Genomic DNA, 15,917 nt, shown 5'->3' with positions numbered 1-15,917 from the left:
GTCAGGAGGACCTAAATTCAAATCTGTCCTCAGACACTTACTACTTGTGTGATGGAGGGGGAGGGGGAGGAAAAGGGGGAGGGGGAGGAGAAGGAGAGGAAGGAGGATAAGAAGAAGTTATCTTGCCCAATTTTCCTATCTCACAGGTGAATAAACTGAGACCAAGAATAGCCTTTACATGACATAACTGAAGGTACTTTAGTAATGTTCCAAATGTAATAGAGATTTTTATTCTCATTTCTTTCTCTGCCATTACATTTCAGAATCAATCCTATTTTATATAAATGACCTTGCCACTCAACTGAAAAAAAAAACCACAGATAAATTATATATAAAAATCATATATTAAAATCCACATCACAATGAGGCAATAATGTGTGCAGTTTGGAGGCCTGCTGAGAGCATGGAGATCAAGGGGCATCAGGAGTAAAAATATAAAACATGATTTAAAAAAGAAAACAGATTTATAAGAAAATAATTTAATGGCATATAATTAATCATGTCTTCACAGCCTACGGCAAATCTCTAGTTATCTAATTATATGAGGAACTTAGAATGCTTTTCAAAGTCTGTGAGCAAACAAGATTTAAAAAACAAATAAACCACATACACAAAAAGGGAAATTTCAAGATTTGCTCTTTGGATGAACTTCCCTCCTGATCTTCCTCAAAAGTCGCACAAAACCCTACTCCCACAAACTTCTACTCCTGTACACACACACATAGGTCAGTACACAAACTATAAATTATAAGACCCATTATAACATCCAAGAAAAAGAAATATTCTAGCTAATAAAGATGTTTAGTCTTTATCATATGTTTTTTCATAACAAAAGATATAGTTTTTGAAATCACTAGGAAAAATTTTTAAGAGATCAAGTGTTTTGAGTGGTACTTCAAATCTTAAATTTGAACAATAATACACTGGAAAACTGGAAAACAGTCTGACAGAAATTAGGCTTTGATCAATACCTCATGCCGTATTCTACCATATATTTTAAATGAATATATGACCTTAATTAATATAAAATACCACACCATTAAAAATTGGAAGAGAAACCTTCCACAGCTAAGAGTAGGAAATATTTTCTTTACCATACAAGGACTAGGGAAAATTACAAAAGATAAAGATTACAAGAAACAGAAAAGCTTCTGCATGAACAAAATTAACGCACATAGGATAGGAGTGGATGTGTCAAAGGGGAAAAAAAGTCTTTGTATTAAATTTCTTTGAAAAGTGGTATTTAAAGATATATGAACAATTAACACACAGATATTACTAAAAATCATACAAGTAGTTCTCAAAAGAAGAACTGCAAACTATTTATAACAATATGAAAGAATGCTCCAAATCACTAATAACAAGAGAAATGCAAATCAAAACAACCCTGAGTTTTTTTTAACTTTATATGCTGCAAAATTGGCAAAGATGACAAAATATGGGGATAGTCAATGTTGTATTGGCTATAGGAAAATAGGTACAGGATTCCTTCATTGGTGGAGCTATGAATCAGTACAATTATTTTGGAACAATTTGGAATTATTCAAATTAATTGACTAAGGGGTAGGGAACCTGCATCTTGAGGCCACATGGGACCCTCTAGGTCCTCAGGTGCGGCCTTTTGACTGAGTCCAAGTTTTACAGAACAAATCCTTTTATTAGGGGGATTTGTTCTGTGAACTTTGGATTCAGCTAAAAGGCCGCACCTGAGGACCTAGAAGGCCACATGTGGACTCAAGGGCACAGGTTCTCTACCCAATGTTCATACCTTTTGACCTAGAGATTCCACTACTAGGCTTATATCCTAAGAAAGCTATTGATAAGAAGCAAGTCTCCATATACACCAAAATATTTATTCCAATACTTTTTTTCTGATAGCAAAGAATTGGAAAACAAAGTTGATACTCATTGATTGGGGGAGTAGTTGAATGTGGTACATTAATATAATGGAATATTATAGTACTTTTATGAAACGATGAACGTGATGCATACCAGGAAGCATGGAAAGATCTACATGAACTGATGCAGAATGAGGTAATCAGAGCCAAGAAAAAAAATACAACAACCACAGCAACATAAACAGAAAGAAACTTCACCTCCACCAAAAGGTGAATACTACACAATTACAAAGAGTAAGATAACTTGAAAGCAGTGACATAAAGAGAAACTTCAACTGCATGTATTTTCTAGAGGTAGGAGGTCCATTAGTGTGGTATATGGCACAATTTTTTCCAACTTTTGTGAGACATTGATCCATCTTACCAATTTTCCCCCTCTTTTTCTTTTCAAGTTTGGTCTTTTAAAAATTTTATTTATAATATGAGATGGCTTTCTTGGGGGTAGAGGAGACATGACCTTTTGTTTACCCAAAACCAAAATAAACCAATAAAATATATTTGAAAATAAACTGGAAAGAGATAATTTCAAATATTTCAAGGAACAAACCTATACACATTGATGGCTTTTTGCATGGCACACCATATTGGCAGGCAACAGAAATCTTTCATTTTCATACTCCCATTCTTAAATAATTATTTCATTTTTCTGCCTTCTCCTTTCCTCCTCTCTTGACCTGATAAATTTTTCTAATTTCTTCAAATATCTTTTATTTTTCCTTTCTTGGTCAATCACATACTATGCTGCTCTGTTGTGGCACTGTAGTGACAGGTGAACTTTTTATATGATGATGAGGAAATTCCATTAGTCTTCAGAAAAAGATTCACAGAAGTCAGCAGTGAAAGGCAAACAAGGTCTTCTCTAGCCTGTCCTTTACTTGACTCTTCTATTTAATAGCTTGCAATCCTCTATAAACAGCCTGCATCTCCATCACTGCCTATCACTGACATAAAACCAATGGCCATATTTTTTTTAAGTACTGAGCATGTATTGGGAGCCAAGAATATTCAAGGCACTGGAATAAGCTCATTTTTAATGGATCCCTTTGTTTGGACTTTATATATGCATCACATATATGGACAATTCTAAATAGGAGAGATTAAAAGGAAAATGATTTGATCTTGGAGACTAAACCTAAATTACCCTCTCAGTAGATTTACTGATCTTTCAAGAGGAGTAATGAGAAGAATTCATGAGGGAGCCCATTATACTTAATCTCAGCCCACAGCTTGCAGTTCCTGATGGAAAACCTGCATGATTTAGTGAACTTTTAATGAAATGGTTACTTCTAACAGATGCTTGCTTTCTTACATTTACACTTCATTTTCACTTTCCCTCTCTTAGCAGTTATGCTATCTCTTTTTGTGTTCATCGATAATCATTTTCCTTTCTACTTTTCCTTTGTGGTGTTTTTGGCTTTAAGAGTTATAGCATCAAAGGTGCTTCAGAAAACCTGAAGTTTAGAAAAGGCTGTATTGACTGATTGTCCACAATGAGCTTCTCTTGTAGCATCAGCAAGTCTGGAACACTTACATGTACTGGTCACACAATAGGATGCCTATAGGATCCCTTTAGCTACAGCATCCTACTGGTTTTTGTGACTTTCATTTTTGATCTCTAATAGTACACTGAGATGTCCTCTTTTAGAAAGGGAAAGATGGGTGGAGAAAATCTCTGTGTCATTCTCCTTTCTGAATCCAACTTGTTCAATTCCTTTCGCTCTTCCTCATATGCTTCTCTATCCCCTTTCTTTTATAATTTCTAGGTCTCATGTCTAGATTCTTTTCAAATTTATTAACAAATTAATAATTAATCTGCAATATTCTATTATCATCACTTTGTAGATGTAAGTTTGCAAATCCAGGATGCTAAACTATCAATTTCTTCTAAGGTACTTGATTATAATTAAGGCATATTGTCACTGGCTGGTAGTGATGCCTTCTTCATGTGCTCTGAAGCAAAATGTACATATATTCATACATAAATACAATTTGAAACACTATCTCATCAAGGCTGAAAATGCATGGTCCTCTCATAGAAACGATTCTACTCTGACTGACATGGGACCTTTGACCTGCTCAGTTTCTGACCTGACCAGTTTTCTTTTCCTTAGGCAGCATAGTGTCCCTCCCACTCCTAGTGAGCTCTAGGTATTATTGTTAAGCTTCATACAGATAGCTAATTCACCAGTTTCAACATCCTTGGCAGTAGAGATTGTAGGTGGGAGCTGCTAAACTTGGCAAAATAAACATATTTAAAGCTGAGAACCAGACTATAGTATGCAATTTCCAGACCTTTCCTTAACAATAACAACAAAAATGTATAGAAATGGCTAAACATAAGAATAAACAATAAAGTTCATAGTCTTAGAGAATGTGAGTGTCTTAAAAGAATAAGAACCTACACATAGTTTGGTACCTTTCCTGATTTTTTTTCTTTCCTGATATTTTGTAACTATTATCAATCACCACTTAATCTACACTTGATCTCCCCAATCTTTGGTTAGACATTTCTTTTCATAAATCATTCTTCTTCTTAAAAGTCCAAAGTTTTAGAGGATTTTCCTTTTAACCTAGTGAAAAACCCCTATGTAATTTCTTTTGCATCCAGAAACTTTAACATTCTTGGAGTGAGATTCATTCATTCATTCATTCATTCATTCACTCCTTGACTCAATTAATGAAAGCAAAGCTTATATGCTATTTGAATTGCTCTATTCTTAGCTCTCATTTCCTCAAATGCTATGGAAACTAAGAAATGTTAGAAGCATTTTGGGTATTTTTACAGCCCTGTATAATTTTGTTACTTTTCATTAACCCAACCACCTTCCATTCTTAATTGTTGTGTTAAAGAAGTATAACGTGATGATAGCATTTTTTCTTATTGGAAAGGGATTGATTCTTCTTTTCTCTCACAGACTTTCCCTTCCTCAAACAGTTGCTGCTGCTTGAGATTGAAGCATAATACCACATTTAAGCCAGTGAAATTTCTCCTAACAACCTTCACATTTCCAGCTTCCTTCTTTATATGGCTTGCTTTTTTGGGTTAAAAAATCTTTTGCCATCAGCTACTTATCTGGAACAACAATTTAAACTTAAACACGGTGGGATTGTTAAACAGTGAAAGTAATTTAACCACAATAATAAGGGTCACCATGGGAGAAGTTTCCAGAATTTATGGAGAAGTTAAGAAACAATTAAAAAAACTGAATCAATTTTGGAAAAGGTTGTACAAAGGGAAAGTGCTGACTTTCCCAAATGGTCAAGTTTAAGAGCAATTTATGAAGGCTCTTTCTACCCTAAATTTCAATGTGCTTCATAAATGACAAATGAAAACTCATGCATTTGCATTCTTTCATAATATTCACATGCCAGTCAGTTAACTAGTCAGTCACTCAAGAAGCATTTAAGTGCTTACTATAAGCCAGAAACTGTACTAAGATCTTGGGATACAAAGAAAGGCAAAAAGAATCTCTGCTTTGAAGAATTTCGCATTCTAATATGGGAGATAATATGTATATACAATGTGCTAGGTATATATGAGCTATATACAGAGTAGATGGGAAGTAATATAGAGGGAGGTACTAGCATCTGGGTGGACTGGAAAGGGCCTCATGCACAAGGAGAAAATTGAGTCTTGAAAGAAGCAAGGAGTTCAATACTAAATAACTTCAACCATTTAAAAGGAAAAAAAAATCAAAACTATTTCCTTTTTTTTTAATCCTCCCAGAAACTTCATCTCCATGCCTTCTTTTAATTCTGAATAGAATGGGATGGAAGGGACATAGGTATTGTGATATTTCTAATGTTAGGGCTTGGCTACTTGCCACAAAGTTAGCTCTTAAGAATCAGTCTCAAGGCCCTGATCTTTTGTTTGAAGCCAAGTGATGGAATAGCAAAAGTTTCATTAGATCATGGATTCCTAATCTTTTTGTGTGTGTCATCAACCCCTTTGGCAATCTGGTTAAAGCCTTTGCGTACCTTCTCAGAAGAATATTTTTAAATGCATGATATTAATTTAATAGGATTACAAAGGAAACTAATTATATGGAAATGCAGTTATTAAACTTCTGGTGCCAAGATGGTGGAGTGAGGAAGGAACTGTCTGAAGCCTTTCCAAAATCCCCTCCAAACAACTAGAAAACTGCCTCAGAATTGATCTAGAAGCAGGGAGGCAGCTTACCAGCATAAGAGGAAAGGTCTGTCTCACTGAGATGGAAGGGGAGCCAGGTCCAAGAGCAGCAGCAGTTGCAACAGCAGCAGAAACAGCCCAGCAGGAGACCTGCAGCAGGGCTCCCAGCCTGGGGTAATCTACCAGGAAGGCCCTGCTCTCCTGCAAATCAGCAGCCCTCTAGGCAAATGATCAGAGTCTGCAGGGAAGCAAGGCTCCACCCCAGTGACCCCACCCCCAGCACAGGCCACCAGTAAGGCCTTGACCTCATTGTTGACTAGCAGCGAAGCCCCACCCTGGGGGTGGCCAACAGTGAGAAGCTGCCCCTGGGTCCTGTCAGCAGAGAGACCCTGTTTCCATAGCAACCCAGGAGCAGGGCCCCACCCTTGGGGCAGACCAGCAACACAATTGCTCCTGTAGGGCCACACATCAGAAAGACTCTATTACCACAGCAACCCAGAAACAAGGCCCCAACCCAGGACCAGGTCTGTAACTAAACCTTACACCCAGAGGAGGCCAATGGGGAGGCCCCACCTCCCAGAAGGGAAGCCTACCCTCCTGAGAAAGCAAGCAACTAAGCCCTGAAGCCCAGTGAAAGCCAGCAGTAAGACACAGAGCCCCAGCATGAAAAGCTTGGGACAGTGCAAGACCAGAGCCCAACTCTCACATGAAACACCAAGTCACAAAAAAGGGCAGAAAAAATGAGCAAAAAACAAGAAGAGCTTTACTATAGAAAATTACTATAGTGATGGGGAAGAGCAAGGCATAAACTTAGAAGAGGACAATAGTGTCAAAATGTCTAGATGTGAAATCTCAAAGAAAACTATAATTTGCCCTGGAGTTATGAGGACTTGAGTTTAAATCTGGCCTCAGACACATAACACTTAGTAGCTGTGTGACCATGGGCAAGTCATTTAACCACCATTGCCCAACCACCCCAATATATATATATATATATATATAATGTATATGTGTATATATATATTATGTATATGTGTGTATATATATATGTATGTATATGTATAAAATTTGGTCTCAGGCCCAAAAAGAATTCCTGAAAGAGCTTAAAAGGATTTTAAAAAGCACATTAGAGAAGCAGAAGAAAAATTGGGAAAAGAAATGAGAGTAATGAAAAAGAATCATGAAATAAGAGTCAATAGCATGGGAAAAGATATACAAAAATTTATGGAGGAAAATAACTCCTTAAAAAATACAATTGGCCAAATGGAAAAGGAAGTAAGTAAATAAGAAAATAATTCCTTAAAAAGTAGATTTAAACAAGTGGAAATTAATGACCCTATAAGACATCAAGATACAATAAAACAAAAAAGGAAAAAGGAAAAAGAAGAAAATATAAAATTTCTCATTAAAAAAACTGACTTAGATAATCGATCCAGGTGAGATAATATTAAAATTAATGGACTACCTGAAAACCACGATTAAAAAAAAAAGCCTGGACACATCTTTCAAGAAATTATCAAAGAAAACAGTCCTGATATATTAGAACCAGAAGGCAAAAGAGAAATGGACAGAATCTACCAATCACCACCTGAAAGAGATCCCAAAATGATAACTCCCAGGAACAACAAATTCCAGAGCTCACAGATCAAGGAGAAAGTTTTGCAAGTAGCTAAAAAGGAACAATTAAAATATCATGGAGCTGCAGTCAGGATTACACAGGATTTGGCAGCTTCCACATTAAAGAACTGGAGGACTTAGAATATGATATACCAGAAAGCAAAGGAGTTATGAATCCAACTAAGAATTACCTACCCAGAAAAATTGAACGTAACCTTTCAGGGGAAAAAAAGGACACAGTGAAATAGAGGACTTTCAAGCATTTCTAATTAAAAGACCAGAGCTGAATTTAAAAAAAAAAATGATCTCCAAATACATGACTCAAGCAAAACATAAAAAGGTAAAAAAGAAACAAGAAAGAGAAAAAGTAAATTCAATAATGTTAAACTGTTTTTATTTCTCTATGGTAAGGTAATATTTGTAACTATTAACTTTATTACTATAAGATCAATTAGAAGGAGTATGTGGAGACAGAGGGTGTGTATATAAAGTGACTTTGATGGGATGATACCCAAAAAACAAAATAAAGGGGTGAGAAAAAAATTGCACTGGAAGAAGGAGGGGGGAGGTTGAATGGGGTAAATTATACTACATAAAACAGGCATGAAAGCAGTATTATGATGGAGGGCAAGATGGAATGGGGGTGGTGGGCAAAGCTTAAACCTTACTCTCATCAGAATTGGCTCAAAGATGTAATAACATACACACTCAGTGGGATATAGAAATCTATCTTATCCTATAAGGAAGTGAAAAGGGATGGGGATAATAGAAGGAAGAAGATGGACTGATAAAAGGAGGGTAGTCTGGGTAAGGTAGTGATCAGAAGTAAAACACTTGTGAGGAAGAAAAGGGTGGAGAGTAAGAGAGAGGAGGATGAACATGGGAAAATAGCATGGAGGGAAATACATAGTTATCGTAACTATAAATGTGAATGGGATGAGCTCACCTATTAAACAGAAGTGGACAGCAGACTGGATTAAAAACCAGAAACCTGCTGTATGTTGTTTATAAGAAACACATTTGAGGTAGAGAGATACACACAGGGTAAAGGTAAGGGGTTGGAGCAGAATCTATTATGCTTCAACGGAAGCAAAGAAAACAGGGGTAGCAATCATGATCTCAGACAAAGCAAAAGCAAAAATATATCTAATTAAAAGAGATAATGAAGGGAACTATATCTTGCTGAAAGGTACCATAGACAATGAAGTCATATCAATATTAAACATATATGCACAAAATCATATAGTATCTAAATTTTTGAAGAAGTTGAATGAGTTACAGGAGGAAATAGATTATAAAACTATGCTCCTGGGGGACCTCAACTTTCCACTCTCAGAACTAGATTAATCAAAAATTAAACAAGAAAGGAGTTAAGGAAGTGAATAAAATCCTGGAAAAGTTAGATATGATAAATCTCTGGAGAAAATTGAATGGAAATTGAAAGGGAAATAACTTTTTTTTCTTAGAAGTACACAGCACCTACAGAAAAATTGACCATGTATTAGGACATAAAAACCTCACAACCAAATATAGAAAAGCAGAAATAGTAAACACATCCTTTTCAGATCATAATGCAATAAAATTACATTGAATAGTGGACAATGGAAAGAGAGATTAAAAATTAATTGGAAATTAAATAATCTAATCCTAAAAAACAAATTGTCAAAGGACAAATCATAGAAACAATTGATAATTTCATTAAAGAGAATGACAAGACAACATACTAAAATTTATGGGATGCAGCCAAAGTGGTACAATACAAATTCTTGGGAGTCTAAGACAAACACAGGAACTATATAAATGCAACTATAAAACACTTTTCACAAAAATAAAATCAGATGTAACAATTGGAAAAAATGTTAATTACTCATGGGTAGGCTGAGCCAATATAATAAAAATGACAATTCTTCCTAAAGTAATCTATTTATTCAGTGCCATATGAAACAAACTATCAAAAATTATTTTATAGAGCTAGAAAAAATAAGAATAAAATTCATCTGGAAGAATGCAAGCATATCAAGGGAATCAATGAAAAAAATGAGAACGATCTAGCTACACCAGATCTCAAACACTATTATAAAGAGGTAATTATCAAAACAATCTCGTACAGGCTAAGAAATAGAGTGGTCGATCAGTGGAATAGATTAGGTACAAATTATATTGTACTAAATGACCAAAGTAACCTAGTATATGATAAACCCAAAGATTCAAGTGTTTGGAACAATAAACTCATTATTTGACAAAACCTGCTGGTAAAACTGGAAAATGGTATGGCAGAAACTGGGTATAGACATCTGACACTGTATACCAAGATAAGGTCAAAATGGGCCCATGATTTACACATAAAGGGTGATACCATAAGCAAACTAAGAGGGCATAGAATAGTTTATCTGTCAGATTTATACATAAGGGAAGAATTTAGGCCCAAAGAATACATAGAGAACATCACAAAATGTAAAATAGATAATTTTAATTGTATAAAATTAAAAAGATTTTGCATAAACAAAACCAATGCAACCTATAAGGAAAGGAGAAAACTGGGAAAAAAACTTTTTGCAACAAATATCTCTAAAAAGGCCTCATTTCTCAAATATAAAGAGAACTGAGTCAAATTTATAAAAATCAAAGTCATTCCACAATTGATAAATGGCCAAAGGATGTGAACAGATAGTTTTCAGATGAAGAAATTAAAGCTATCTATAGTCACATGAAGAAATGCTCTAAATCACTATTAACCAGAGAAATGTAAATTAAAACAATTCTGAGGTACCACCTCACATCTATCAGATTGGCCAATATGACAGAAAAGGAAAATGGCAAATGTTAGAAAGAGTGTGGGAAAACTGGGACACTAATACACTGTAGGTAGAGTTGTGAACTGATTCAACTATTCTGAAAAACAATTTGAAACTATGCCCAAAGGGCTATAAAATTGTGCATACCCTTTGATTCAGCAATACCACTGTTAGGTCTATATCCTAAAGACATCTTAAAAAAGGGAAAATGATCTATTTGTACAAAAACATTTATAGCAGCTCTTTTTGTGGTGACCAAAAATTGGTGAGGAGAATGGGGCAAATAGCATCATCCCAGTAATAGAGATAAGGGAATTGAGGCTTAGAGGAGTTATAAGATTTGCCTGAGGTCATGCAAGTTATTAAGCAGAAGAACCAAGACCTGAACATACATCTTCAGAATGTAAACTGAGTTTTCTTTCCATCATACCACAGAAAGAGCATTAATAGCAAAAAAAAAAAAAAAAAAAAGTGGCTATTAACTAACTAGAATTTTGGACTAATTAGCATTCTTACCTGAATCCATAAAGACAAATGGCACAAAACATGCCATAAATTCATTTAATGGGGAAGAAGGGTAGAGTGGAGTGGCTATGGTGGAGTAGTTGGGGAGAAGAGAGTCAGAAGAGACCAGACTAGAAGAGGAGGTAACTGGTGCTTGCTACTAGGGGGACAGGTAGAGTAGAAACTAGAGTCATCTGGTAGCTTCCTATTTTAATTAATTATTCTTCCTAACTAAAATAAACTCAGTTGTTTTTCTAATCTCTTGAAAGAATACAAATTTTATCAGTGTTCTCTAATTTCCTCTATTACTGGGCAAAGCCTAGATCATCCTGCCCTAGCTTGTGTGAGCCCTTCTCTCACCTTCCACATTCTGGACAACATAGGTTTTTAGTAATAGTAAATTTATTCAGGGTAAGGACTAGTCTTTCTTTTGTCTCCTTTGGTAGTGCTGTGAACAGAGCATGTCTGAGATAAGAGGCTAATGGGAAAAGAATCATCACTATAAGATAACTGAAGTCTATTGTTCTCATAAATACTAGGACCCTGCTTGAATGAACCAGGGAGAAGAAGCCTAGTGGATTTTTGCAACTTCTGTAACATTACTCAAAATTTATTTAATTTTCGGGAGGCACTCGACTGAAGCTGATGGAAAAGGAGCATCTGAAGTATAAAGGGAAGATAGTCGCAAATAATTTCTATAAATTATGCCCCATTTTCTTTGTCTAGCACAAAACTGCATGTCAAATTATGAACTATGGCTATTGAATATGATTAATATTATTGGCAAACTCATATTTAAAATATTTGGTCACAATCAGTGAACGTTTCTTTCTCTCCTCAGAGAATATATTGTATGTAATATGTGCTGAGATGGTAGGAAAAGAGAAGCAGAGATGGTGACTTCCTGCTTTTGTTGCTAAAGAGTTGTTAAAACCCTCATCTAAATAAAGCTGGATTCATGATTATGAGTTATTATAGTCTCTTTAGTGGTAAGTGTATATGCAATCTGCATAAACTAAAAAAACTGGGCATGTTTTCAGAAATGGAATGAATCATTATTATAATTGCAGAGAAGAGAAACAAGCACCAAATTCCCATTAAATATATTTATTACATTAGATATAAAATGCATCCAATAGCACTTTGAAGACATAAAATGCTGGGTAGGCATAGGAGAAAAAAGGTTCAAGTGCTTAATATGAACTGATAGGTATTTGGAATTTATTTTCTAAAAGCATACTCGATCAAGAGTTCTTGGGGGTACTAAGAAAAAAAGGAAGGAATTATGCAGTCTCTGAGATGTTATTAGGCCAGGTCTCCTTATTGCCAAAGAGTAGGTAAATATGACAGATTTAGGCTATCCACAGAGGCAATGTAATTCATCCATTCTTCACAAGACACAAAATAATGAATTCAAGAAATTCCCCACCTCCACCCCCTCCCCCCAGTCCCTGTCCTGATTTCTATTAAAATATTACAATTTGAGATAAGATATTTAAAAGAACAAAAAATTCAACTTTGTTAAAATGAAAATATTGTTATGATCTGAACATTCACTCACAGTAGATATAGTAGATGTTTGAGAAATACTGTAATGATAAAAAATATCAGTGATGTAAAAAAAAAAGTGTCCTCTAGGCTAGATCACCTGATTGCCTATAACCTTTTCACATGTCAGCCACAGTGATAAATTGCAAGGTTTCTTTAATACACCTCATTTTAGCATGCCTACATATTTTCTTGTGTCAATGGGATGGCAATTTGGCTTGGGGTTAGTCAAGTATACATCAGGGAACTTCAGAGAGAACTCTAGGGTATTAGACAGAAGATCAAAATATTCTTACAAATGTTGAGTAGTAACCATAGAAAAAGAAATACAATTGGCATCAGTAGATGCCTTATTTGTGTGCCCTTCATCCCTTGAAGAAAGGGACTGCTTTTCGTCTTTACTGAGGAGAATAAAAGGGTCACTCTTATTGGTTTTTTTTAATAAAAAAACTAGAATCTAGACAACTTGAATTGAAAATTGAGAGAAGGGACAGAGGGGAAGAAAAAAAGGGGAGGGAACAGAGAGGAAAGTGCTAGAAATTATGATAAAGGCTAGAGAAACAAAGGAAAAACACTGTCCTTGCCCACAAGGAGAGAGAACATTTTATACATACATACATATATATATATATAATTTTTCCCCAGATACACATCAAGCAAATTTTTTAGCATTCATTTTTACAAGATTTTAAGTTTTGAATTTTCTCCCCCCATCCCCTCCCCTTTTCTGATAATGGTGGGAAGTTTGATATAGTTATACATGTGCTATCATGTAAAATGTTTTCATATTAGTAACAGTTGTGAAAGAAGAAACAGATCAAAAAGAAAAAAGACCACGAGAAAGAATAAAGTAAAAAAAAATATGCTTTGATCTGCATTCAGAATCTATCAGTTCTTTATCAGGACATAGATAACATTTTCCTTCATGAGTCCTTTGTATTTGTCTTGGATCATTGTGTTGCTGAGAAGAGCTGAATTATTCATAGTTGATCATCACACAATGTTGCTGATACTGTGTACGATATTTTCCTGATCTTCTCATTTCACTTAAGTTCATACAAATCTTTCCAGATTTTCTGAAATCTGCCTGTTCATCATTTCTTGTTTTGCAATAGTATTCCATTACAAATCAGCCATTCCCCAATTGATAGGCATCCCCTTAATTTCTAATATTTTGCCACTACAAAAAGGATTGTTATAAATATTTTTGTGCATGTAGGTCCATTCCCCTTTTCTTTGATTGCTTTGAATACAGATGGTATGGCAATGGTATTGCTGGGTCAAAGGGTATGCATAGTTTGGTCACCCTGTGGGCATAATTCCAAATTGCTCTCCAGAATGACTGGATCAGTTCACAACTCCACCAACAGTGCATTAGTGTCCCAATTTTCCCACATCTTCTCCAGTATTTATCAGTTTCCTTTTCTGTCACATTAGCCAATCTGATAGATGTGAAGTGGTACCTCAGAGTTGTTTTAATTTGCATTTCTCTGGTCAATAGTGATTTAGAGTACTTCTTCATATGTCTATAGAGAGCTTTGATTTCTTCATCTGAAAACTGCCTGTTCATATCTTTGGCCATTTATCAGTTGGGAAATGGCTTGTATTCTTGCAAATTTGACTGAGTTCTCTATATATTTGAGAAATGAGGCTTTTATCAGAGACACTTGCTGTTAAAGATTGTTTCCCATCTTTCTGCTTTCCTTCTAATCTTGGTTGCATTGGTTTTGTTTGAGCAAACATTTTTTAAGTTAATACAATCAAAATTACCTGTTTACATTTTGTAATGTTCTCTATTTCTTGTTTGGTCACGAATTATTCTGCTAGCCCATAGATCTGACAGTAGACTATTCCTTGCTCTTCTAATTTGCTTATGATGTCACCCTTTATGTGTAAATCCTGCAAAGGTTTGTCATAGCTAACTTTTCCAATATTATATTTACCTCCTACTAAGGAGCTTCTTTCTTATTTTTTTGGTTGGATTTATCAGGTTCTGAGACTGTAGTGTAGAGTTCCCACACTAGTGTAGTTTTGCTGTCTATTTCTTCCTGTAACTCACTTAACTTCTCCTTCAAGAATTTGGATGCTGTACTACTTGGTTTCATACATGTTTAGTATTGATACTGCTTCATTGTCTATGGTACCTTTTAGCAAGATGTAGTTTCCTTCTTTATCTCTTTTAATTTATCTATTTTTGCTTTTACTTAGTTTGAGATTAGGATTGCTACCCCTACTTTTTTTTTTTTTACTTCAGTTGAAGCATAATAGATTCTGCTCTAGCCCCTTATCTTTATTCTGTGCATGTCTCTCTGCCTCAAGTGTGTTTCTTGTAAACAACATATTGAAGGATTTTGGTTTTTGAGCCACTCTGGTATCTGCTTCCGTTTTATGGGAGGGTTCATCCCATTCGCATTACAGTTGTGATTACTTCCTTTGTATTTCCCTTCATCCTATTCTTCCTGTTTGTCCTCTCGCCTTTCATCCTTTCCCTCCTCACAAGTGTTCTGCTTCTGTCTACCACCTCCCCTGATCTGTCCTCTCTTCTAGCAGTCCCTGCCTACCCTTTACTTAATCTCTTCTCCTACTTTCCTGTTGGGTGAGACAGATTTCCATACTAAAATGATTACTGATGAGAGTAAGGTTCAAGTGATGCTTGTTGCCACCCCCCATCTTCCCCTCCAGTACAGTAAGTCTCCCACACTTCTTCATGTGAAATAATTTACCCCATTCTACCTCTCACTTCATTCTGCACCCATTGTACTTTCTCATCTCTTAATTTTTTTCTCAAATTCACCTTGTACTCATACCCTCTATCTATCTATACATTCCATTTAACTGTAGTATTATTAGTGACACAATTTTTAGGAATTACAAATATCATCTTCCTATGTATGGATGTAAATAGTTCAGCTCCATTGAATCCCTTATGTTTTCTTTTCCCTTTTTACCTGTTTATGCTTCCCTTGGGCTTTGATATCAGAGGTCAGATTTTTTGGTTCAGTTCTGTTCTTCTCTTATGAAGTTCCAAATCTTTCTATTTCATTGAATGACCTTTTTTTTTTCTCTTGAAGTATTATGTTTAATGTTGCTGGGTAAGTGATTCTTGGTTGTACTCCTAGCTTCTTTGCCTTCTGGAATATCATGTTCCATGAGCTTTGATTCTTTAATGGTGCAGCTGCCATGTCCTGTATAATCCTGACTGTGACTTGCTGATATTTGAATTGTTTCCTTCTGGGCACTTGTAGTATATTTTCCTTGACCTGATAGTTCTGAAATTGGGCTATAATGTTCCTTGGAATTTTTAGTTTGGGATTTCCTTCTGGAGGTAATTGGCGGATTCTTTCTATGCCTATTTTGCCCTCTGGTTCCAGGACATCAGTGCAATTTTCCTTGGTAATTTCTTGAAAGATGCTGTCCAGGTCCTTC

At 35.4% G+C, this 15,917-nt stretch overlaps 1 protein-coding gene across 1 annotated transcript in view; it reads right to left on the bottom strand.

Annotated features, from left to right (window-relative positions):
- CNTN5 (contactin 5) overlaps positions 1–15,917 on the bottom strand; it is a 541,975-nt gene that overhangs the window by 117,565 nt on the left and 408,493 nt on the right. The gene's annotated exons all lie outside the window — the stretch shown is intronic.

The sequence above is a fragment of the Vombatus ursinus genome, unplaced genomic scaffold (assembly GCF_900497805.2).
Source record: "Vombatus ursinus unplaced genomic scaffold, bare-nosed wombat genome assembly UNPS02007612.1, whole genome shotgun sequence".
Classification (NCBI taxonomy): domain Eukaryota; kingdom Metazoa; phylum Chordata; class Mammalia; order Diprotodontia; family Vombatidae; genus Vombatus; species Vombatus ursinus.
This window is presented reverse-complemented; position numbering and strand designations above follow the sequence as displayed.